Genomic DNA, 24,674 nt, shown 5'->3' on the forward strand with positions numbered 1-24,674 from the left:
ATCTGAGTTATGCCTCCTTTTGAAGCTGTGGCATGGACCTAAAGTGGGATGGTTTGTGAAATGCTAATTGTCCGTTCCTTCCATATTTACCCATAAAGAATAAGTCACATGGTACTTTCAGGCTTTTTATTCTTTTCAGAACAGGAAAGTGGGTAGTTGATTATGAAGCTTATTTAGGTGTTGTGTGGAGCTTTTCAGAGAGCTTTATAAACATTCTAATTAATTTGTAATTTCCAAGAAGAACCAAGGAATGTTCTACAAAATAATAATTCTGAAATGAAAACTTTTTACATTTAAAATGGAAATTATCGAGTGACCTAGTTACATAAGCTTTCCTTCCGTCCTTTACCTCATTATTTTTAGATGATCTGAGGTATGTGTTGGAAGGATAGAACTTGTGGTGAGGCAGTTCCCCACATCACCCAGCGTGTGGGCAAAGACCGAGAGAGCGTCAGCTTCAGAAGGCAGCTGAGAAAGGAGCCTGTGAATGCCCAAGGTACAGATATTGCTTAAGTAGCCTAGCACAGGTCTTTAAATCTGGAAGAAAAAGACCTGTGTATTTACACTGGTGAACAGAAGTCTAAGAATTTATGAAATCTGAAGTTTAGGAGCAAAACTCTGTGGCTGCAATTTTGTGGAAGAAAAAGCTGCTTCCTTATTGGGTAAGCTTTTGTTTTTGTCTTGGAATTTAGAAAATACGCCAACCTACTGATGGTTCAGTGGTTCAGAGCTCAGGCTGCTAACCGAAAGGTTGGCAGTTTGAATTTACCAGCTGCTCCTTGGAAGCCCTATGGGGCAGTTCTACTCTGTCCTATAGGGTTGCTGTGAGTTGGAATGGACTTGAAGGCAATGGATGTGGGTTGTTTTAATAAGTGTTCTGGGCTTTAAAGTTAAGAGAGTTAGCAAAATTTTATATTATCAAGTCAGACTTTCTATTTGATGCTTGCTTACTTATTTACATGACTTCAGTGGTGCTGAGGAGAGATGGAAGACACTAACTTTTGCTGAGTCTATTACATGCCAGACACTATTCTAGGGACTTCGTACGCATGGTTTTATCCAGCACTCACGACGTCCTGGGAGGTTGGTATTATGCTATTTTAAAGAGTGTTGAGAGGCTGAGGTAGATAGTGTGTCCCAGTAGAGGGATCTGACTCCAGGGGTTTCTAATTTTAGAGTGTAAGCTCTTGCTACCTCACAGAGACAGGAGGAAATATCTTCCTCAAGTCACTGTGATCTAATATTTGACTAACACTTACAAAAGGGGCCCTGGTGGCTCAGTGGTTTAGCTCTCGGTTATTAACTGAAAGGTCGGCAGTTCGAACCCAGCAGTCGCTCTGCGGTAGGAAGATGTGGCGGTCTGCTTCTGTAAAGATTATAGTCTTTGGAAACACTATGAGGCAGTTCTACTCTGTCCTGTGGGGTTGCTATGAGTAGGAATCAAACTTGACAGCTATGGGTTAGCTCTTATGAGGAGTTTATGGGTGGTGCAAATGGTTAACATGCTCATTACCAACCAAAAGGTTAGTGGTTTGAGTCCACTGAGAGGTACCTTGGAAGAAAAGCCTGGCAAACTACTTCCAAAAATCAGCCACTGAAAACCCTAAGGAGCGTAGCTCTATTCTGACACACATGGTGTCCCATGAGTCAGTGTTGACTCCACCGCAACTACTTTTTTTTTTTTTTTTTAACACTAACGAGCCATCACCATGAAGAGGAAAGACAGATTCCGCCAACCTAACCCAAACGCAGGCTCCTTTCTTTACAGTGTGAGCTCAGGGCCTGACCTGGGTCAGCGGACAGGTGGTGTTGGGTGGATCCAGGTGAGGCCAGCGGCACAGAGGAGGTGGCCTGACTGAGGACAGGGCCAGGGATGGACACGGAATAGCAGGGAGGCATGCTGGTGATGACATGGTGGTGCAGCGGCACCTCCCGTACGGGGAAGGAGGGAGCTTCAGGAGACGGACAAACGGGGGGACGAGATGAGAGCATGGGAGAGGGTTTAGCATGCAGCCAGCTCAACAAGCAGATAAATCCATACGTGATAGTGCGTCCATGCCTGTGCTTTTCTTATGGGTCAGTTTCAAGAGGATTCACGATGCTGTTATAGTGAGTTGAAGAAGTTCCCATGGTAACATAATCAAGTGAAAGTGCTAAATGGGAAGCCCTCATTTTCACTGCCTTTGGGTTAATGTATCTACGCCACAGGAGTCCTCGTGGCGCAGTGGTGCAGCATTTGACCGCTAACTGAAAGGCTGGTGTTTCAAGCCCACCAGCCGCTCTGCAGGAGAAAGATGTGGCAGTTGGATTCCCAGAGACGACAGCCTCGGAAGCCCTGCGCGGCCTGTCCTCTCTGTCCTGTAGGGTCACTGCGAGTTGGAATCATTCCATAGCAACAGGCTTTTATCTACACTACTTAAAACATGCTGTTGGGTGTTCCGTTTGTGATAATACTAGAGGTGTTTGCTTTAATCCTGGGTTATGTCTTTTCTTATCAAGCTCTGAACACCTTGCTGAGCGCTCGCTAACTCGTAGGTCACTCTTCTGACAATCTCAACCATCCAAGACAAACTGAGAAAGAGGAAACGAGCACAGAGTAGTCTGTAGCCAAAATAGAAAATCACAAAGCACATGTCCTCCCAGGGGAGGCCCTCAGGTGCATAGATAAGGTGATGCTTATTTTAGGAACCGCCTTCCTAATTAGGCTTGTTTCATTTCCCAACCTAGAGCTTGTTTATTGGGAGCCAAAAGTTAGGCACAGGAAGGCCGGCGTGAGCGTCAGACACCCTGGAAGGAAAAGGGGGGATATCGGACAGGCTGCTGTCCCAGGTGAAGACGAAGAAGCCTGCACGCTTCCCTCGGGGCGCTGGCTGCAGGCCCAGGCCTACCAGCAGGTTTAGCCTCTGTGCAGGTGTGCGAGCTCAGCACACTTCCCTCGGGGCGCTGGCTGCAGGCCCAAGCCTACCAGCAGGTTTAGCCTCTGTGCGCTGCACAGATCTTACTAGAAGAAGCCAGGAAGTGCATCGTGTGCTTTAGCAAGATCTCCACCAGTCAGGTCTCAGATTTCAAAATGTCTAAAATGGCAGGCAATCGGCTTCAGCTGAAAATTACTGTGGAACAACTTTCCTTGAGAATGAAAGCCGGTTTAGGTATTACTGTGTTCCTGTGGAAAACACACGTCGGTCGTCAGGAGGTGCTCAGAAGACTTCATGGCGAGGCAGTGACATGCGTGGGCTCCATGTCAGAGACAGCTCATATATTCCCCCTCAACTTGTTAAACCTTTTGCTATTTGAAGGGTAGACTGAGCAGTTGGCAGACACACCAGTGTCTGAGTGCTGCCGTAACAAATTACCACAAACTGGGGGGCTTCGAGCAACAGAAATGCATCCTCTCACCGTTCTGGAGGCTGAAGGTCTGGATTCAGGGCGTTGGCAGGGCCCTGCTCCCTCTGGAGGCTCTAGGGGGAGGCTCTTCCTTTCTCTCTGGCAGCCCCAGACTTTTCTTGGCTTGTAGAGGCATCCTTCCAGGCTGCCTTCCTGGGCGTCTCTGTGTCTCTTCTTGTCAGGACACCACTCAGATGGATCAGTACCCGCCCTACTCTGGTATAACCCCCGGTTAACTGATAACATCTTCAGAGACCCTGTTTCCAAACAAGGTCACGCTCACGGGTACCATGAGCCCTTCAACATGTCTTTTTTGAGGGACATAATTCAGTCCATAACAGGAGATGTACAGGGAAGGAGAACTGAAAAAGAAAAGAATGAAGATGTAGAAGAGGAAGAAAGCCCAGGAAGAACGTCACAGAATAAAAACGAAGCAGAAATGTTGAGCCAGTGAGCAGAGGCTGGGAGGATGGGGTGTGTGATGGCCAGGACCAGGAGAGGGCTCAGCTGGGAACTGCGAGCTGGCCCTCATCTGGGGAAAACTCTGTTTCAGCAAATGCTGTGAAGATGCAAAGCAGGGACCCCGCTGTGCAACTGGGCAGCCTCGGGAGGTGGGCAACTCCCTTCTCTTGGGAAGGAGTCCAGCATTAGAAGGTCTTCCTCCTCCCATCTTCTCTCCATGCCAAGCCACCAGATGCTCCGGGGTTTGTGGGTGACGGAGGGTGAGGAGTGATTGTCTGTGGGCACCACTTGGCAGGTGCTAGAGTCACAGGGTCTCAGGCCCTGCCCTGACCCCATCGATCAGAGTCTGGGTGGAACAAGATCAAGAGGCATTCATGAATACGTCCAGCTTGGAGAGCCCTCCAATGGGTGTCTAGAGCCTAATCAATTCAGGTGTAAGTTGCTGTTGCTGTTAAGGTTTAAAAAAAAAAAATTTTTTAATTTTTATTATTTTTCAAACTGTTGTAAAATATATATATATGTAAAATGGCCTTGGTAAGCATTTGTAAGTGTACAACTTAGTGGCGTTAATTACATTCACCATGTTGTACAACCAACACCACAACTTATTTGCAAAATTTCTCGTCACCCCAAATAGAAACTGGGTGCCTGCTCAGCTTTCCCAGCCCATGGTGACTATTAATAAACTTCTGTCCGTGCATTTGCCTATTCTACGTATGTTCTTGTGGCTGGTTCCTGTCCAGTGAGCTTCAGCTCATGGCGGCCTCATGTGTGCAGGCTAGAACTACTCCACAGGGTTTTCAAGGCTGTGACCTTTTGGAGGCCAACTGCCAGGCCTGTTTTCCAAGGCGCTTCTGGGTGGATTTGAACCACCAGCCTTTTGAGTAGTAGTTGGAGCTTAATGAACTATACCACCCAGGGACTATAAATTAGATTATACTTGTCCTTTTGCGTCTGGCTTATTTCACTCCTTTTCAACCTTCGTCCGTGTCGTAGCGCGTATCAAGACTTCATTTCTCTTTATGACTGAGTGATACTCCACTGTGTGAATGGACCACAATTTATTTGTTTAAATCCTGGCATGAGATACGGTTGAGAGGGCTCCCTTTCCTTTCCCGAGTCACTCCGTGTTAGCAACTGCCTGCTAGGACTCCCAGTAAGATCAGCCTGTGACCTGTCGTCTTTGTTGTGACAGCTTCCTTCCTTTTCATTTCTGCAGCTCTGTTACAACTCAGAGGTTTCCCATCAGACAAAGTGAGAAGAAAGACCCTGGGGAGTCTTAATCTGGGTCACGGGAACACAATGACTCAGGGACCAGCCAGAGCTCTCTGCTCTACGGCTTCTTCCCTGTCACACTCAGTGAACAAACGCAGTTAGCAACCAAGGCCGGGCGCTCTTCACAGATGAAAGCAAGGAGGCTTGAAACACTGTATTTGTGGACTTGTAAAAATCAACGTCAGTGGCTGGAGGTCCCCAGCATAAAAACAATGTGGCTTTCAGATTTCTTCCTGGTAGATAAGCAGATTTTTTGGTAAACCTAAAAATCACTGTCCTGTGTGTATAATTAGGTGACTATGTAATAACATAAATCAGTCTTCTTTGGTCTTTTTTGTTAGTTTGAGCCTCTTCAGATTCCACAAAATTGACTAACGCTGTTTGCCTGTCTCCTCCCACATACACCTCTGAGACAGTGGTTAGAAAGTAGGTGCTCTCAGATGCCCTCTGTAGACTTTTGAGGAGTGCTTTCTCTCTGGACTTGGAGGTTACCAGAGGATTAGAACCCACGCTGGCTGACTGTAGTTTATGAACCTGTAAGTGTCCTGTGGTGCCGTAACGTAGCCCCACAAGCTGGGCGGCTTAAAACAATGGAAATTTGTTCTCTAGAAGTTCTGGAGGCTAGAGATTCCAAATCAGGGTGTCGGCCACGTTGATTCTTTCTGAGGCTCTGACTGAGAATCTGTGCCTGCCTCTCTCCCAGGGTCTGGTGGCCCAGGCATTCCTTGGCTTTGTTTGGTTTATGGCCACACCACTCCAATCTCTGCTTTGGTATTCCCATAGACGTCTTCCTCTGTCTCTCTCCGTACCTTGTTCCCTCTTTTACAAGGACGCCAGTCAACGCCCATGGAAGCAGAAGAAATCAAGCAATGCATTTCATTGGGCAAATCTGCTGCAAAACACCTCTTTAAAGTGTTGAGAAGCAAAGACGTCACTTTAAGGACTAAGGTGCGCCTGACTCAAGCCATGGTGTTTTAAAGCCGGACAATGAATGAGGAAGACTGAAGAAGAATTGATGCCTCTGAATTATGGCTTTGGCGAAGAACATTGAATATACCATGGACTGCCAGAAGAAAGAACAAATCTGTCTTGGAAGAAGTACAACCAGAATGCTCCTTAGAAGCAAGGATGGTGAGACTTTGTCTCACATGCTTTGGACAAGTTATCAGGAGGTATCAGTCCCTGGAGAAGGACATTGTGGTTGGTAAAGTAGAGCATCAGTGAAAAAGAGGAAGACCCTTAAGGAGATGGATTGACACAGTGGCTGCAACAATGGGCTTGAGCATAATAACAATTATTAATATGGTACAGGACTAGGCAGTGTTTCATTCTGTTGTACATGAGACTTGATGGCACCTAATAACAACAACAACAAGGACACTACTTAGATGGGATTAGGACCCACCCTATTCCAGTACAGCCTCACATTAACTTAACTGGTTATACCACCAAAGACCCTATTTCCAAGCAAGTCCGTGTTCACAGGTGTTAGGGGATGAGGACTTCAACATCTCTTTTGGCAGGGGGTACATAATTTAACCCATCACAAGAAATATTCCGTTGCGCTCCTGATTTGACACCAAAAAAAAAAACAAAAAAAACATTGCTGTCAAGTCGACTCCGACTCATAGTGACCCTATAGGACATAGTAGAACTGCCCCATAGGGTTTCCAAGGAGAGCCTGGTGGATTCAAACTGCCGAATCTTTTGGTTGGTAGCCATAGCTCTTAACCACTATGGCACCAGGGTTTCCTGATTTGACACAGCAGGGTAGAAGGAGGCCTTTTTGTCATTCTCCTTCACTCTGTGATCCAGATATTGTCTACTCTGGCAAAATAAATCCTACCCTTCTGAAAGCCTTTTATGGTCATTTAAGTAAGTCTCAGAAAAACCAGCTTCATTGGAAGTTAGTTTTAGAGCTACTTAGAGCTCTCTTGTTATTCATAATAGTTCCTTTAGTAAAAAATGCCGCCTGCTCTACTTTTCCTCTACCTAAGCAGGGCCTCTTTCTTGTCCACCAATTCAGGGTCTTCCTCACCATTTCCTGTTCCTGATTTGATGCACAATAACATCAAAAAACTGACAAGAAAAAGATATTGTGATTACAGGACCAGGAAGACGATGGAAATTGTCAGGCATAATCTAGAAGGTCTTGTTTTTATGGCAGTGAAGATTAGTGATATCCGTAATAGTTGCTATAATTAGTTCCTTTGAAGTTGGAGATTTTTGTTTCATTTTACAATCAATTTGTCTCATTATTGAACATAGTGAAAGCACAAAGACATATGAAAACATATTTATTATATTTCTACCTCCCCAAACAAACATCCTTGTCATTTTAATGTGTTTCTTCCCAGTCTGTATTCTGGTCACAGTTCTGACATAGTTTCTGGCTTTTATTTATAAATTCTGGGAATAACAAGGCTGTGTCTGAAATAGTATGGTCAGAATTAGAGGTTTAAATTTGGGACCCTGTCTTTGTTATCTGGTGCTGCTGTAACAGAAATACCACAACTGGGTGGCTTTAAAGAACAGAGATTTATTTTCTCACAGTTCATGGCACCGGCTCTAGGGGAGGGCTCTCTCTCTGTCCGCTCTGGGGGAAGGTCCTTGTCTCAGCTTCTCTAGCGTTCTTCTCGGCGTTGCTTGGAGATCTCCACGTGGCATCTGTCTTCCCCCACTGGTGCTTGCTTCTGTGCCTCCTCTGCTGTTTTTATATCTCAGAAGTGATTAGGTTTAAGGCACACCCTTTACTGATACGGCCTCATTAACATAACAAAGAAAACCCTAATCCCAAATGAGACCACATCCATAGGTATGTTGTTGGTGTTGGGTGCCACGGAGTCAATGTGACAGCGATCCCATGTGACAGAGTATATCTGTCCCATAGAGTTTTCTAGGCTGTCATCTTTACGAGAGCAGATCTCCAGGTCTTTCCCCCACGAAGTTGTTGGGTGGTTCTAACCACCAACCTTTTGGTTAGGAGCAGAGCACTTACCCATTGTGCCACCAGGGCTCAGATCCATAGGTATGTTGTTGTTGTTAGGTGTGGTTGAGTTGGCTCCGACTCATGACCCCACATATAACAGAATGAAACACTGCTTCGTTCTTCGCCATCCTCACAATCATTGCTATGTTTGATCCCATTGTTGCAGCCACTGTGTCATTCCATGTCATTGAGGGTCTTCCTCTTTTTTCCTGACCCTCTATTTGACCAAGCATATTTCCTTCTCCAGGGACTGGTCCCTCCTGATAACAGGTCCAAAGTAGGTCAAATGAAGTCTCACCATCCTTGCTTCTAAGGAGCACTCTGGCTGTACTTCCTCTCAGACAGTTTTGTCCGTTCTCCTGGCAGTTCATGGTATATTCAATATTTTTCCCCAAAACCATAATTCAAAGGCATCAATTCTTCTTCAATCTTTCTTATTTATTGTCCAGCTTTTACATGTGTATGAAGCAACTGAAAATACCATGGCTTGGGTCAGGCTCACCTTAGTCATCAAAGTGATATCTTTGTTTTTAACACTTTAAAGAAGTGTTTTGCAGCAGATTTGCCCAGTGCAATAAATCCTTTGATTTCTTGACTGCTGCTTCCATGGGTGTTGATTGTGGATCCAAGTAAAATGAGATCCTTGATGACTTCAATCTTTTTTCAGTTTATTATGATGTTGCTTATATTGGTCCAGTTTTGAGGATTTTTGTTTTCTGTATGTTGAGGTGTAATCCAAACCGAAGGCTGTGGTCTTTGATCTTCATCAATCAGTGCTTCAGGTCCTCTTCACTTTTAGCAAGCAAGGTTGTGTCATCTGCATAACACAGGTTGTTAATGAGTCTTCCTCCAATCCTGATGCCCCGTTCTTCTTCATGTAGTCCAGCTTCTCGGATTATTTGCTCAGCATACAGATTGAATAAGTATGGTGAAAGGATACAACCCTGACACACACTTTCCTGACTTTAAGCCACGTAGTAACCCCTGTCCATAGGTATAGGGGTTAGGATTACAGCACATGTTGTTGGGGGACACAAGCCAGTCCATAACAGAGCTCAAACAGAATTTTCCAAAGGGACCTCTACTTTCATGCTGCCAACTCAAAAACTTAAAAACTTCCTTCTGCCTCCTGTTTTCAAGATCCCAGGCATTATAAGGAAAATGAATATTGGCTAAATTGAATTGATTTTAAGATAGTGGCTGTCATGGATTGAGTTGATTTTAAGATAGTGGTTGTCAAGAATTGAATTATGTCCCCTCAAAAATGTGTGTATCAATTTGGCTAGGCCCCAGTTCTCAGTATTGTGTGACTTTCCTATATGTTGTAAGTCCTGCTTTTATGAGGTTAATGAGGGAGGATGGGCAGCAGTTGTGTTAGTGAGGCAGGACTCAACCTACAAGATTAGATTGTGTCTTGAGGCAATCTCCTGAGATAACAAACAAAGAAGCAAGCAGAGAGACAGGGGGACCTCATAGCACCAAGAAAGCAGTGCCGGGAGCAGAACACTTCCTTTGGTCTGGGGGTCCCTATGCAGAGAAGCTTCTAGTCCGGGGGGAAAATTGATGAGAAGGCCAACAGAGAGAGAAAGCCTTTCCCTGGAGCTAATACCCTGAATTTGGACTTTTAGCCTGCTTTCCTGTGAAGAAATAAATCTCTCTTTGTTAAAGCCATCCACCTGTGGCATTTCTGTTACAGCAGCACTAGATAACTGAGATAGTGGCTGTGCCTCTGACTGGACACAACTATAGAACCCCAACATGTCTAAGAGGGTAACATTGTCTCCCCATCCTGGAAAAAATCTCAACAGCCCAGCTGCCAAAAGATGTTGAGAGAGAATTCGTGTTTCTCTTGAACAACATTCTAGAGGTTTAATCATAACTCACAGTAGCCCATTGCCATGGAGTTGATTCTGACTCATAGTGACCCTATAGAAGAGAGTGGAACTGCCCCATGGGGTTTCCAAGGCTGTAATCTTATGTAAGCAGACTATCACATCTTTCTCCCATGGAGCAGCTAGTGGGTTCCAACCTCTGACCTTTCCGTTAGCAGCGGAGAGCTTAACCACTATGCCACCAGGGCTCCTTAGCCCGTTGTTGCCCTCGTTTAAGTTGTTTCTGCCTCCTCCTTAATTCTCTCAGACTCTCTCACAACCAGAAGCCCCAGCATCCACACTCAGCCCTGCCAGCTCTTTAGCTTTTAGATCAAATTACCCTTTGTGGCCAGGCCCTCCCCTCCCCTTTGGTGCCTGAGTTAACAAGGCCTGTCTTCCATCTCTTGACTCAACATCACCACCACAGGTGTGGGAAGGACTCTCCTGTCCCAAGGAGAGCAGGGCCCAGCCTCTATGTACTCACCAGATGGGCCCTGTATGCAGCATGTTGACAGGTTTCTAATTTCCATCACAGTGTGTACACATCCTATTTAATGCTAAATGGTGGGGCACCATTGCCGTCCACAGGACCCAGACCATCTGCTGTATTCCTGGATTGCGCCGGATGTTTAAATCTCTGTCCACTTCCTGTCCTCCCACACATCTTCCTCTCCGTAAGGTGCGGACAGACAAGTCCAGTCTCTGGGAAGATGTACAGATTGTCCTGTGTCCTGGGAGCCACCGCGGGAGAGCTGAGTGTCCTGCAGGACCTGGAGCACCAGCCCTCCCTTCTCTAGCTGCTGTGAAGTCAGCTTCAACCCCTGGTGACCCCAAGTGCATCAGAGCAGAACTGTGCTCCATGGGGTTTTCAATGGCTGATTTTTCAGCAGTAGATTGACAGGCCTTTCTTCCAAGACACCTCTGGGTGGACTCGAACCTCCAACCTTTGGTCAGCAGCTGAGCCTGGTAACTCTTTACACCACTCAGGGACTCCTTCCCATCTGTGGAACCCTGGATTTCCTCATCACCTGCCCTTGTACAGTGTGCCCATCTGTCCCTCTCCTTGAAGTTTCTTCTGGGGCTTTCAGTGTTGAAGGCCAGGGAAACATCTGGGACAGGAACTGAGAGAACAAGCTATTCTCTTCCTGGCAAGTGGGAACCAGTGCCCTTAGGGAATTCGTAAATACAGTAGACACTGTAGGGAGTTTGTCTGGCACGGTGCTAAGGGCTTTACACAGGGATTCAAAATGCCCACTGGGGAACTCATGAGCTACCAAAATCCGTTCTGGGATTTTTCACGGTAAAGAGCTGGTTCCGCCTTTGCCCCCAGCTGCACACTCCCATGGTCTCCTGGTCTGGGGGTCACTGATGTCAACCCTGTACTTTCCTCGGAGTCTGGTGGTGCAGTGGTTAAGCATGGGGCTGCTAACCAAAAGGTCAGCAGTTCGAATCTAAAAGCCACTCCTTGGAAAACCTACGGAGCTGTTCTGCTCTGTCCTATAGGATTGCTTTGAGTCGGAATTGACTCCCCAGTATATGTTCCTTAAAGTCAGCAACTAAATGGCATGCTTTTAACTATCCCTGTTAAAGGAGCCCTGGTGGTGCAGAGGTTCCATGCTCGGCTGCTGACCATGAGGTCCGCAGCTCAAACTCACCAGTGACCCCGTGGGACAAAAGACCTGGCAGGCGATCTGCTCCTGTAAAGGTTAGAGCCTAGGAAACCCTGTGGGGCAGTTCTACCCTGCACACAGGGTCGCTGTGAGTTGGAATGGACCCCATGGCCACAGCAGCTGCAGCAACAATGACAGCAACAACCCTGCATATAATGTACTGAAAACAAAACAAACAACCACTGCTGTAGGACAGAGTAGAACTGCCCCATAGCGTTTTCAGGCACAGGCTGGTGAATCCAAACTGCCAGCCTTTATGTTAGCAGCCATAGCTCTTAACCACTGCGTACTCTATGCAGTAATTGTCTGTAAAATAAATTTGTAGCAGGTAAGGTATGCTGGCTTGCCCCAGCTCTTTGGGATTAACATTTCCAGGCCAGATAGTTGAGGGCATGGAGTAGCAGAGGGTGTGAAAACCCCCCAGGCTCACAGCCCTACTTGCAATGGACAAGCAGGACCTGCAGCTGGGAACTGTAAATCCCAGAGTTGGAGGGGGCAGCACAGCTGGTAATCCTGCAACATTTTGCCTCCACTGGGACCTTGCCTTGCCGACATGATTTGATGAGCAGTGTTTTCTTATTTCTGTGCAGAGGAAACGATAAGATCCAAACCATGTGGCATAGATCCAAACCTCTGCTGGAGTCAGTATTTCACTTTTAAAGGTACTTAAACCCTGGTGGTGTAGTGGTTAGGAGCTCCTCCGCTAACCAAAAGATTGGCAGTTTGAATCCATCAGGTGCTCTTTGGAAGCCCTATGGGGCTGTTCTACGCTCTCCTATAGGGTTGCTATGAGTCAGAATCAACTCAACGGCAGCGGTTTGTTTGTTTAAGCCAGTTGCTATCTGCCAACGAGCATCACTGGCTTTGATTTCTTCGTGTTTCCCACTGCTAGCATCTTTTCCAATTGTCAGCTTTCTTGGAAAGAGCAGTTTTATTTTATTACCAAAGAAAGTATTTTTGTTTTGTTTTATTTTAATATATCTTCATTGCTTCAGAGGTACATATTAAAGAGTACAGAATGTTCCTCCAATCTATTGTTGCTTAGCAAACCACCCCAAATCTTAGTGACTTAAAGCAGCAAATTCATTCCGGTCCCTCACGGCTCCCTGGGTTAGCGGGGCTCAGCAGAGTGGTTCTCAGCGGGCAGGGCCTCGCACTCAGTCTGGGATTGGGACGGTGGTGGGGGGCAGCATTTGAAGGCTCAGCTGTGCTGGTTGGCTCACCTGTATGCTGGAGTGGGGGTGGGGTGGGGGAGAAACATGCAGGCTGTGGGCTGGGGGCTTGGCAGAAGCCTCAAACAGAGCGGCCACACGTGGCCTCTGCACGTGGCTTGGGCTTGTCAACCCGGCATGGAGGCTGGTCCCAAAAGGAAGCATGCATTTGTTGGGGAAATAAAATATACTCCCAACCCCAAAAACCTCCCACAAAAATAGAAGAAAAAGAGAGGTTTCATTATTGAATAAGCTTTAAACTAGAATATGAGGCTAAAAAAATGAGGCTACCCAGGCAATCTGCTAAAGAGATTGCAAAGACAGAAAGAAATGTGAACCTGTATGTCACCAAGTGGACACAGTCCATTGCATTGGCATTTTCAAGATAAAATTGCAGATTTCCTGTTTATGGTGTGGAGCTACCTCAGGTCATACAATCTCCTTCCGGGAAACTGGGAGGTAGGGGTATGACCTTCGCTGACACTTACGTTTCAAAAGAGGTGGCCCCCAGGTCCTTGAGGAACCATATTTGATTCACACAATTTGCACAGAGAAGGAAAAAACAGTTGCCAGGGAGTCAATTCCCACTCATGGAGGCCCACACGTGTGTCAGAGGAGAACTGTGCTCCACAGGATTTTTCAAAAATAATATTTAATTTTCAGTGAAGGTTTACAAAGCAGTTTAAGCTCCCATTCAACAATTTCTTCACAAGTTGTTCAGTGACTTTGGTTACATTCTTCACCACCCATGAACATTCTCATTATTTCCATCCTGGTTGTTCTGTTGCCATTAATCTAGTTTCCCTGCCCCCTTACAGTCTCATCTTTGCTTTAAAGTAATTTGTTGACTGTTGTTGTTATTAGGTGCCACTGAGTCAGTTCCCACTCCTAGCAACCCTGTGTACAACAATTGTTGACTCTTTGGTCTCCTTTAAGTGGTTTTTAAAAGGAGCACAGTACTTACGGGTGATATTCATTACTTTTTGAGCGAATTTGTCATTTAGCTACAAAGTGACCTCAGGGTTTAGTTTTTCTTCCAGGTTTGAAGAGAATCTCAGGGCAATAGTCTCAGGGAGTCCTCTAGTTTCAACCAGTCCAGTAGGTCTAGTTTTTTGTTTGTTTGTTTAAAAGGAATTTGAGGTTCTGTTTCACATTTTTCTCCCATTCTATCAGGGTCCATCTCTTGTGTCCCTCTTCACAGGATTTTCAGTAGCTGATTTTTCGAAGGCAGATTGCCAAGCCTTTCTTCCAAGGTACCTCTGGGTGGACTCAAACCTCCAATCTTTTGGTTATCACTTGCACCATCCAGAAACTCCATACTAGTTACCAAAAAAATACACAAACCCATTGCCATCGAGTTAATTCTGACTCATAGTGACCCCATGTGGTGTAGAACTAAGTTCTGCAGGACTTTCTTGACTGTAATCTTTATGGATTATGTGAAGGCAGCAGTCAAGATATCAAACAATGCATTGCATTGGACAAATCTGCTGCAAAAGACTTCCTTAAAGTGTTAAAAAGCAAAGATGTCATCTTGAGTACTAAGGTGTGCCGTACCCAAGCCATGGTGTTTTCAATCCCCCCAATATGCATGCGACAGAGGGACAATGAATAAGGTGGACAGAGGAAGAATTGAGGCCTTTGAATCATGGTGTTGGTGAAGGATATTAAATATACCAAGGACTGTCAGAAGAATGAACAAATCTTTCTCGGAAGAAATACAGCCAGAATGCTCCTTAGAAGTGAGGATGGCGAGACTCTATCTCATGTACTTAGGACACGTTATCTGAAGGGACCACCCTTGGAGAAGGACATCATGCTTGGTAAGCTAGTAGACAGTGAAAAAGAGGAAGACCCTCAATGAGATGGATTGACATAGTGGCTACAACGATGGGCTCAAGTGTAACAACGATGGTGAGAGTGGTGCAGGGCCGGGCAGTGTTTTGTTGCATTGTACGTAGGGTCACTGTGAGTCGGAACCGACTCGATGGCACTTAACAACAACAGTCTTCACGGAATCAGATCGCAGGCCTTTCTTCTGTGGTGCCACTGGGAGGGTTTGAACCTCCAACCTTTTGATCAGCAGCCAAGTGCAGATAACTGGCACCATGTGGGGACCTCATATGAGACAGAGGACTAGTTAAGTCAGTGGGCCGAGAGACCACTGCACTGCCGAAGGGACGTCAGCTTCTTCAGCCACATTCCCAGCAGCAGGTACTATCTTCTCTGGGTGTCAATCTTCTTTAGGAATTACCTGCAGCGTTGAAAAAGACATGAAATCCTTTGTCAGCCCTTAAAGGAAAACCTAATATACATTTCAAGGAAGTCAATTTGACAGAAAAACTGTTCCTTTACACAATCGTTGCTTAAGCTGTTCCATTTTTTCTTATTTACACAATCAGCAAACTTTTCCTAAGTCCCTACTGTTTCTTTACAAATTTTCCCTTTCAGGGAAACCAAATTATGTTCTCTGTCACGTGTCCTGGAAGAAAACCAAACCTGAACCCATTGCCGACGAGCTGACCCTGACTCATAGCGACCTTACAGGACAGAGTAGAACTGTCCAGAGGGTTTCCTAGGCTGTAATCTTTACGGAAGCAGACTGCTACAGCTTTCTCCTGCACAGCAGCTGGTGGGTTCAAACCACCATGGAGAAGGGTGCCCTCTAATTCTAAGTGTTGAAAGAGCTGCTTTTTCATATTCCAGTGGTTAAAAACCGTGATTGGGAATAAACGGTTGCTGATAAACCCCTGAGCTGCAGAGAACCCCCTCTGAATTACATTGTCTGTTCTCCATTTCCACTAGGACAGCCACAGGGAGAGGGTTCCCTGAGGAAAAACTCACAGCTATTCCTATGACTGCAGCATGAATTTACTAACGGATCATTGGAACGTGTTCTGAGTGGACTTTTAATTTTGTCAAAATTTTGACTGTAAAAACTGTTACGTAAAATGCGTAACTCTATGCTGTCTTTCTTTTTTATGTTCCTTTTCTTGTCTACGCAAAAGAACAGCATCATGTTAAGTTTGAGGAGGATTAAATAGGGTAAAATCTAACAGGATCTTTAACATGGAGCATTTTTCAGAGGGAGAAGGAGGAAATGGGCAGAAACTCCCTAAGGATAACATATAATTTGGATTTTTACTTGGAAATGTCGAAGGGACATTGGAGCAAAGAACCTATCAGACACCACAAAGGCCGGTGGATCGCCACCGAGTTTCAACCTCACTTATTGGAATTGAAGGAGGGCAGACCACAGAAGTGGGGGCCACTGAAGGCTAGGTCTAAGTTTCTCACAGATTCACCTCTTTTCTGGGGGTAGGGAAAGAGGGTGTAGGGAGGAGACCACTCCTGGGGAGACTTCTTGCATCTCCCCTGACCTTGGAAAAGTACAAACAAAAGGCAAGAGTTTGCAATCTCTGAAAGGTGGCCGGCGTACTGGTTTTCAAGCTACTTAGTAACTAACTTCTTGGTTTGCAAGGTGAGTAACTGACCTTGAGCCTTCTCAGTTCATCAGCTTTCTGTGTAGCTGCTCAGTGATGCTTTTCTCAGCCTGCTAAATCTCTATTTCTTGCTCCTTCTTGGCCCTTAGGAAAGTCCCAGCTGTCTTTTTCTTTCTTTCCTTTGTAAGGCAAGGCCACGTCCAGGGCTAAATTATCTATCAAAGATTTACCTTCTCACAGTCCTGCTAAAGAAAGCCATCAAAGGGGAAGTTCAGGGGAACAGAAAGTAGAAAAGACGGGACTGGAGAAGTCAATACACATGTTCCTGAATTCCCAGGTGACCTGTTCTTCCTCTGTGAGGAGCTTGGGGCTCCCCACTGAGACGCAGAACTTCCGGGGTCACGGTCGGTCGAGGTGAAGAGGAGAGGGAAGACGTGAAGCCTCTGTGGGAAGGGCTGGGGACGCCAGGAAGGAGGAGCTGATGTTTCTCGCCATTCAACAGTCAGCAGGTCTCAGGTCAGAGAGGATGAGGGCAGCCTGGAAAGATTCATCTTAGACACGAAGGGGCACAGCTTGCCCAGCGTCAGAGGAAATCCTAAGCTCTGTAAGTGAGAGGAGGCGAAGTACTTTCACCAGTGAAAGTGTGAGTCAACCCAGCCCTGCCGTTCACCTGGCCTTTCTTCCACGGTGCTACGGGGTGGGTTCAAACTGCCAACCTTTAGGTTAGCAGCGGAAAGCAAACCGCTTGTACCACTCGGGCACTTTTTCCAGTCTTGCTTCTTAGCGGTCCTTTGAATCCCTTTGTTAAATGATTCTGGTATTTCCCTAGACTTAACTCACAGCAACCCACTATATGGTGGTGGACACCTATGATCTGGAATTCTGTTTTCTTTTTCTCTCTATTTAAATAAAAAAATATCATTTTACCTTAAAGTCAGTCCTCCAAGTGAATCATCAATTACTGTTTCTTGTTATCTCTAATTTCAGGTGCTTGTTATAAGTGTCGTCTGCTGTCTCATAAAGATTATATGCCCAGCTTTTTAGGGACTCGTGGCTCTGATCCCAGACTATACACTAATAACAACCTGTTGTTGTCTAGTTGATTCTGACTCATGGTGACCCCATGAGCGTCAGAATAGAACCGTGCCCCCTAGGGTTTTCAGTGGCTAGGTTTTTTGGAAGTAGATTACCAGGCCTTTCTTCCGAGACGCCTCTGGGCGGACTCAAACCTCCAGCCTTTTGGCTAGCAGCCGAGTGTGTACACTGTTCGCACCACCAGGGACGCCTATACGTGAAAATGGCTGGTACCCATTAAGGACCTGCTCTATTCCAGGCACTGTTCAACAGCTGCTCGCCGACTAACCCAGTCATTTCTCCTGAAAACACTCAGGACCCTCACAATCTCTCTGTGCAGGGGGGAAACTGAGGCACAGAGAGGGGTGCACACTGGTAGTGTAACCCAGCCGAGGACCCCAGAGCCTTTGCCACTGGCCACATGCTTTCCCATCTTCCCACGTGATCACATGAGAAAATCAGGCGAAGGAATGAGAACAAACCCGTGGTCACAAATTGAAAATCGAGCCAGGGATACCGCTGTTCCGGGGAGCCACCACACCCAACTTTAAAAGTGTTGTGACTGATTTCTTGGAGTCACATGGTTCTTTTCTAACCTACAGGATGTACATGGTTAAGCATCTCCCTTTGGGTAGGTAGGCGTTCCTCTTAAATAGGAAGTGGTCAGCTAGCAATTTGCTTTTGGCCAATTCTGGTATCTCACTACCTTTTTTCCCAATGACCCCGACAGATCGCGTCTTAGCAGGACTGAGTCTGTGATGTGAATGCCCGGAGCGTCATCCCGCTGCACGTAACCCAACAATTCACTTCGGATTAGTGTGTTCCTTAAGGTGAGCATGTTGAGGTATCCCTAAACTTTTTCTTTCAAAAACTTAACTTTGTTGGCACCTTTGCCAGAGATGGGAGTGTTAGACATGGAGTTGTTTTACTCTTGCTATTCCAGGATTCTGGCATCTTAACACAGCTTGCACTTAATGAAACGGTCTTCCTCTCCTAAGCGCTTTGTCCTTGCAACTGCAGCAAGAGGGCTGCCCATTCAGGAAGCCCACCTTCCCTGCAGATGTGGAATGAGTGTTTATTCTGCCTGCCTTGCATAGAGGTTGGGCAATGGCTTGGGTACGGCTTCTTCATATGCTAAGTACCTGTGGGACATTGGGCTACAGGAAATTCCATTCTTTATTTAACCAAATAAACGAAAAGACTTTGAAAAATGAAAAACTAAGCTAAGATTTTGAAGCACTGAAAGGTAAGCTAAGGAATGTTTTGGATGCAGTAATGACTTATACGACGTGCAGTAGTGAGTGGGATCTGAGAGCGAGGAGATTGGGCGGCAACGAGCTTGGAAGTGAAGTTATTCAGGAGAAATCTAATAAATCTTAATGAGACTGCGTACGATGCAGGCAAGACTCTGAAAATTGCTGCAAATGCCACAATGGCCTGGACGTCATTTTCTTAGGACCATAGAGGAGCACACGATGACATTAGAGTCATCCAGGGTTGGCTCCCCAGCCTGGAGAAGCTGGGAAACCTGTAGCTGTCACGTTGATGCTGACGCATGAAAACAGATATTATAGACATCAGCACTGTAAAGAAGAGAGAAATGCAAGGTCTGGATTAAAGCTGTCCTTGACATTGTTAAAGGCAAATAAAAAAGAAAACTGAAAATCAAGTTTTCAACAAGATAAAAGGAACCAAAAAAAAAAAAAACCAATAAACAAATCACTGGAAAAAACCTTTCGGCTTCCTTCTTAACCACTTTTATTCAAAAGCAGAAGGAAGGCAGCCTAGTGTGTCAGCTCCACTGAGGTTTCTTTTAAAAAGTATAAAAGTTCCAAAAAATGTGTGCTGATTATACCCACCATTGCAGCATGTACGATTCTGATATCAATAAGAAATTTTAAAATAATTATTTAAGATCTTGTGAGAATTTTGCAGCTTTTCAGCGAGATCTTCTGGAGACCAAGTGGTTAAGAGACTGGGGGGCAAACAGCACCATTTCTCACGGTCTCGGATGAGCTGTATTGTTCCCACGTATGAAATGGCATAACGCCTACCTTAAAGAGCTTTCATGAAGTTAAAAGAGGTAATAGGTGGAAAGCCATGAGCCCAATGCCCAGTATGTAGTTCACACTTAATTGACAACACACAACACACACACACACAAACACACGCACCACGTGCATACGTACCACACACACCCTCCCACACATGTGCACACTTGTACATCCACACACATGCATATGAACTACGCACATATATGAACCAAACGTACACACACATACACACACATACATATGAACCACACAAATACCCACACACATACACCCTCCTAGACACATACACACTTGCATACCACATGTCTATATACACCCCCACACCCTCCCACACACATACACACCACGCACGTACATATGAATTGCACAGATACACACACACAAATATACACACATATACACACACGTGCACACACTTCTTTCTTGCTCTTTGTATTGTGGCACCATCGCCATTTATGGAAGTCAGCTCAGATTTAAAATCTTCTGTTTCAATTTAACTTTCACAAACTGTTTAATTTGTTATGAAATTTGTTCAAATTACAATTTAACACAGTTTTCTTACTGATAATCTTTTGATAAATATCGTTAGTGGCTTCCCCATATCTGACTCTTTGGGTGGAGATTGCCCTTGGCCGAATGGATACCCAGTTGAAGTTGATCTGCTTCCCCCCGCCCCCGCCTCTTCAATAGCCCCCCTCTGCCCGGGACCCCTTCCTTCCCTTCTGCTGCCCCATCCCTGCTGCCACCCCAGCCCACTCCTGGCCCCAATGTTACCCAATTAGAATTAAGTTCTTCTGAAAGAAACACTTTCTTTTCATGTGTGGTAACAACCTTTGAAATGTCAAAGTCAACCAGCAGCAGCGGCAGCGGCTGGATTATTACCCCTCAGAAGCCTGCCTGTAATTCTGGTGGGACCTCAGCATATTTGCATTCCATTTAAAAGGGTGATGTATTTGCACGGCTTCGAACCTTAAATGCGAAAGTCACATGAGTGTTTGACTTCTTATGCACCTCTAAAAAGGGGAGGAAACCATTCTAAGCTGTATCTTTTAGTAAAGGTTGATTTCTTCGTCCAAAGCCATTGCCATCTAGTTGATTCCGACTCCTAGCGACCCTACAGGACAGAGTAGAACGGCCCCGTAGGGTTTCCAAGGCTGTAAATCTTTACAGAAGCAGACCGCCACATCTTTCTCCTGCATTCTTAGTGCAAAGTACATCCATGTGAGAAGAGGACCAACCAGGAGTTAGCACAGGCGAGGCCTGCCCGCTTTTTGTTCCGCACCATCTCTGAGTGCCTGGATACACCCCATGTTGGGGCCTGGCGTGAGGGCCAGCAGGCTGCCTGGATGATTTGTTTGCCAGGAAGGCCCTCCCCACACTCACTGAATCGGGCAACTTCAGGATTGGAGCAAGCCTGCAGGCTGTCGAGGCTTACAACAGGCCCGACTCACTGTTTAATTGTAGTGAAATATATATATACACAGTCTTGTGTTGCTTAACATCCGTGATGCGTTCTGTAAAATAGGACGTTATGTGATTTGGACGCTGTGCAAACACCATATTGTGTACAGACGGACCCGGGGTTACAAACGAGTTCTGTTCCCAAGTCTGTCTTTAAATCGAACTTGTACATAGATCCGGACAGTTAGGTATGGTTTGTCTCTAACGTCAGTTAGTCAAATGTTTGCCTTAGTGTACAGTATATAGTTTACATTTCTAAGTTATGCATTCAAGAAACATTAAAGAGACACTTCCAGACACACTGACATCTTTAACATAGTAATATAGTAATAATAATGTTTTGATGTGTGTCGCAAAGTAGCACTCATTTGTTATTACGAACCATCGTTATGTACCAGGAACTTTTAATATAATAGGCTTTACGGGCGTTGATTCACAACTATGGGTTTTACGTAAGAATATCTTAACCTTATGGGACCACGGACCTGTGTGCAGTCAGACGTTTCCTGAACAGACATTATGTGGTGTGTGACTGTATAAATATATATACACACACACACACACATATATATACATAATATGTATATGTATATATTTATGCACGTATACATGTATGTATATACATATGCATGTATGCAAACATATATGTATATGTGTATATATGTATAAATAAACATTTGCCAGTTCAACAATTTTTACATGTACTTTCACTGACATCAATTACGTTCATCATATTGTGCAACCGTCATCTGTTTTCAGACTATTCCCCCACCATTAACAAAAACTCAGAGCCCCCTAAACAATGCCGCCCTCCTTTCCCCTCCCTTCCCCTCCTGTTATTGTTATTAGGCATCCTCGCGTCTGCTCGGACTCGTAGTGACCCTGTGTACAACAGAGCGAGACACTGCCTGGTCCTGTGCCGTCTTCACAGTCATTGCCCTGTTTAAGCCCTTGTTGCAGCCACTGCGTCAGTCCATCTTGTTGGGGGTTTTTCTCTTCCTCACTGACCCTCTACCTTACCAAGCACAAAGTTCTTCTCCAGGGCCTGGTCCCTCCTGATAACATGTCCAAAGTACATGAGACGAAAAGAAGTCTCGCTATCCTCACTTCTAAGGAGCATTCTGGTTGTACTTCTTCCAAGACAGATTTGTTTGTTCTTCTGACAGTCCAGGGTATATTCAATATTCTTCACCAACACCACAGTTCAAAGGTGCCAATTCTTTAGCCTTCTTTATCTGTTTCCCAGCTTTCACAGTCATATGAGTGATTGAAAATACCATGGCTTGGGTCGGGCGCACCTTGGTCCTCAGTAAAAATTACAGCCTTGGAAACCCTATAGGGAAGTTCTACTCTGTCCTATAGGGTGGCTATGAGTTGGAATCAACTCAACGACAGTGGTTTTTTTTTTTTGGTTTGGGACTAAAATCAAAGTGTGGGCAGGTCTGGGTTCCATTCTGGAATCCCTGGGGAGGATCCCTTTCTTAGTTCAGTCAGGTGATTTTCAGAATTCAGTTCCTTGCAGCTGGAAGAGTAGACCCCTGTTTTGTTGTTGGCTATTGTTGGGGGATGCTCTCATTTTCTGGAGGCCACCCAGGGCTCCTGAATTGTGAACTCTTAATTCCGTCTTCAAAAGTGTGTGGGTGGCACAATCCGTTTGTGTCCATCTACTAGCTGAAAGTTTGGTGGATCAGGCACACCCAGCAGTGCCCCAGAAGAAAGGCCAGGAGATCTGCTTTTGTAAAGATTACTATGAAGAAAACCCAGTGGAGCAATTCTACTCTGCACCCCATGGGGTCACCATGAGTTGGAAATGACTCGACAACCATGGGATTGAATTTTGGTCTTGGTTCTTCCATCTCCAGAGCCAACAACAACGGATCGAGTCTCTCTCACGCTTCACATCTCTCTTCCTTCCCTAGTTTCTCTGACCTAGCTGGGAAAGGTTCTCCACTTTAAGAATTCACGTGATTAGATTGTGCCCACCTGGATAATCCAGGATACTCTCCCATCTCAAGGTCTGTACCCTTAATCCCATCTGCAGAGTCCTTTTGCTGTGTAAGGTAGCATATCCACAAGTTCCAGGGATTAGGGCACGGACATCTCTGGGAACCACTATTCTGCAGACCACAAGCATTCTTCTTTTCCTGACACTTCACACTCTGTATCTGATATTAACTCTGAAATCAATAAGCATTCAAGGGGGAAAGATGATCTAGATGAAGCTGCAATGAGATAGTTTCCTAGTGGGTTGGGTGACTGTGCCCAAGTTATGCTGTTTCACCAGCCTGTTAGTGAAAACCAAAAAATCCAAACCCGTTGCCCATCAGTCAATTCCAACTCATGGCGACCCTGTAGGACACAGTAGAACTGCCCCATTGGGTTTCCAAGGCTGTAGTCTTTACGGAATCGGATTACCAGGTCTGATGGGTTCGAACCACCGACCTCTCGATTAGCAGGTAAGGGCTTAACCATTGTGCGACCAGGGCTCTTCCTCCTAGTGAGCTTACTGTCCAGTTACACTCTTGAGATTCTTGCTGCCGTTGAACTGTCATCTTCTGTCTCTGTAGTTGTCTACTTAAATTCAAGTGCAGAATCTTCTATTTTCCATACCAAGTTTCAGTAGGGAATCAAACAATTTTCTCCAGAACATTGATTCTGTCACCGAACATATTAATTATCTTTTTAGGCTCCTTGTCATCCTCAGGGAGCCTGGTGGCACAGTGGTTAAGAGCTTGGCTGCTAACCAAAAGGTGGGCAGTTTGAATCCACCATTTGCTCCTTGGAAACCCTATGGGGCAGTTCTACTCTGTCTTACAGGGTCTCTATGAGTCATATAGGAATTGACTCAACAGCAGCAGGTTTGGTTTTCTTTTTGGTTTGTTGCCCTCAGACCCAATAAGTGTTCCTCCTCTATTTTCATCGTTACCATTAATAACAACATCGGGCTGGGCACGTCTGAAAAGCTAAGTCCCCACGGTCCCACTGGGTGACTGGCAGACCAGGACCTTGTGGGCAGTCATCCAACCCACTAGCAAACCCTCTTGTGCTTTCACTCAGATCATAGTTCCCACCTCGATTGCTTATTCATCTCAGGCTTGATCATAGACACACAATGACTGTGACCCCTCCCTACTCTGCAGTCTAGTAACCATGACAACAAAGGTTGGAGATCTGTCTTATAAGACTCATTCTTCAAAAACCCACGCTGACCCTGAATGGCCACAACTTCCATCTCAGCTCTCCCACTGTTCTTTATTAACACCAGCCAGGACCTGCCTTGATCAACCTCAAACCTGAGGCCAGTGGAGGGTTTATCTTTCCTCTTTCTGAAACTTCATCTGAGACTTTGTCTTGGACTTTGGACACGTTATCAGGAGGGACTAGTCCCACAGAAGGACATCATGCTTGGTAAAATAGAGGGTCAGCAAAAGAGAGGAAGACCCTCAATGAGATGGACTGACACAGTGGCTGCAACAATGTGCTCCAGCATAAAAATGATTGTGAGGATGGTGCAGGACCGGGCAGTGTTTCATTCTGTTTACACAGGGTCACTATAAGTCGGAATTGCCTGCTAACTAAAAGGTTGGCAGTTTGAACCCACCAGCGGCTCCTCGGGAGAAAGATGTGCTAGTCTGCTTCTGTGAAGATTTACAGCCTTGGAAACCCTATGGGGCAGTTCTGCTCTGCCCTATAGGGTTGCTGTGAGTAGGAATCGACCTGATGGCACACAACATTTCTAAATCGTCACCGAGTCGTTTGACATTCTTCCCTCTTAAACAT

General features: G+C 45.6%; 1 protein-coding gene across 4 annotated transcripts in view; it reads left to right on the top strand.

Moving 5' to 3' along the window:
* The first annotated feature begins 237 nt into the window (after positions 1–237).
* CCR6 (C-C motif chemokine receptor 6) overlaps positions 238–24,674 on the top strand; it is a 60,946-nt gene continuing 36,509 nt past the window's right edge. Inside the window, exons 1-2 of one of the 4 annotated variants that reach the window (XM_023559362.2) lie at positions 371–662; positions 18,110–18,209. The gene's annotated coding sequence lies outside the window, so the exon portion shown is untranslated. Of the gene's footprint in view, positions 663–18,109; positions 18,210–24,674 lie in introns of all 4 variants that reach the window. The other 3 variants (XR_002787985.2, XM_023559364.2, XM_064293236.1) reach the window with 3 other exon arrangements.

The sequence above is a fragment of the Loxodonta africana genome, chromosome 1 (genome assembly GCF_030014295.1).
Source record: "Loxodonta africana isolate mLoxAfr1 chromosome 1, mLoxAfr1.hap2, whole genome shotgun sequence".
Lineage (NCBI taxonomy): Eukaryota > Metazoa > Chordata > Mammalia > Proboscidea > Elephantidae > Loxodonta > Loxodonta africana.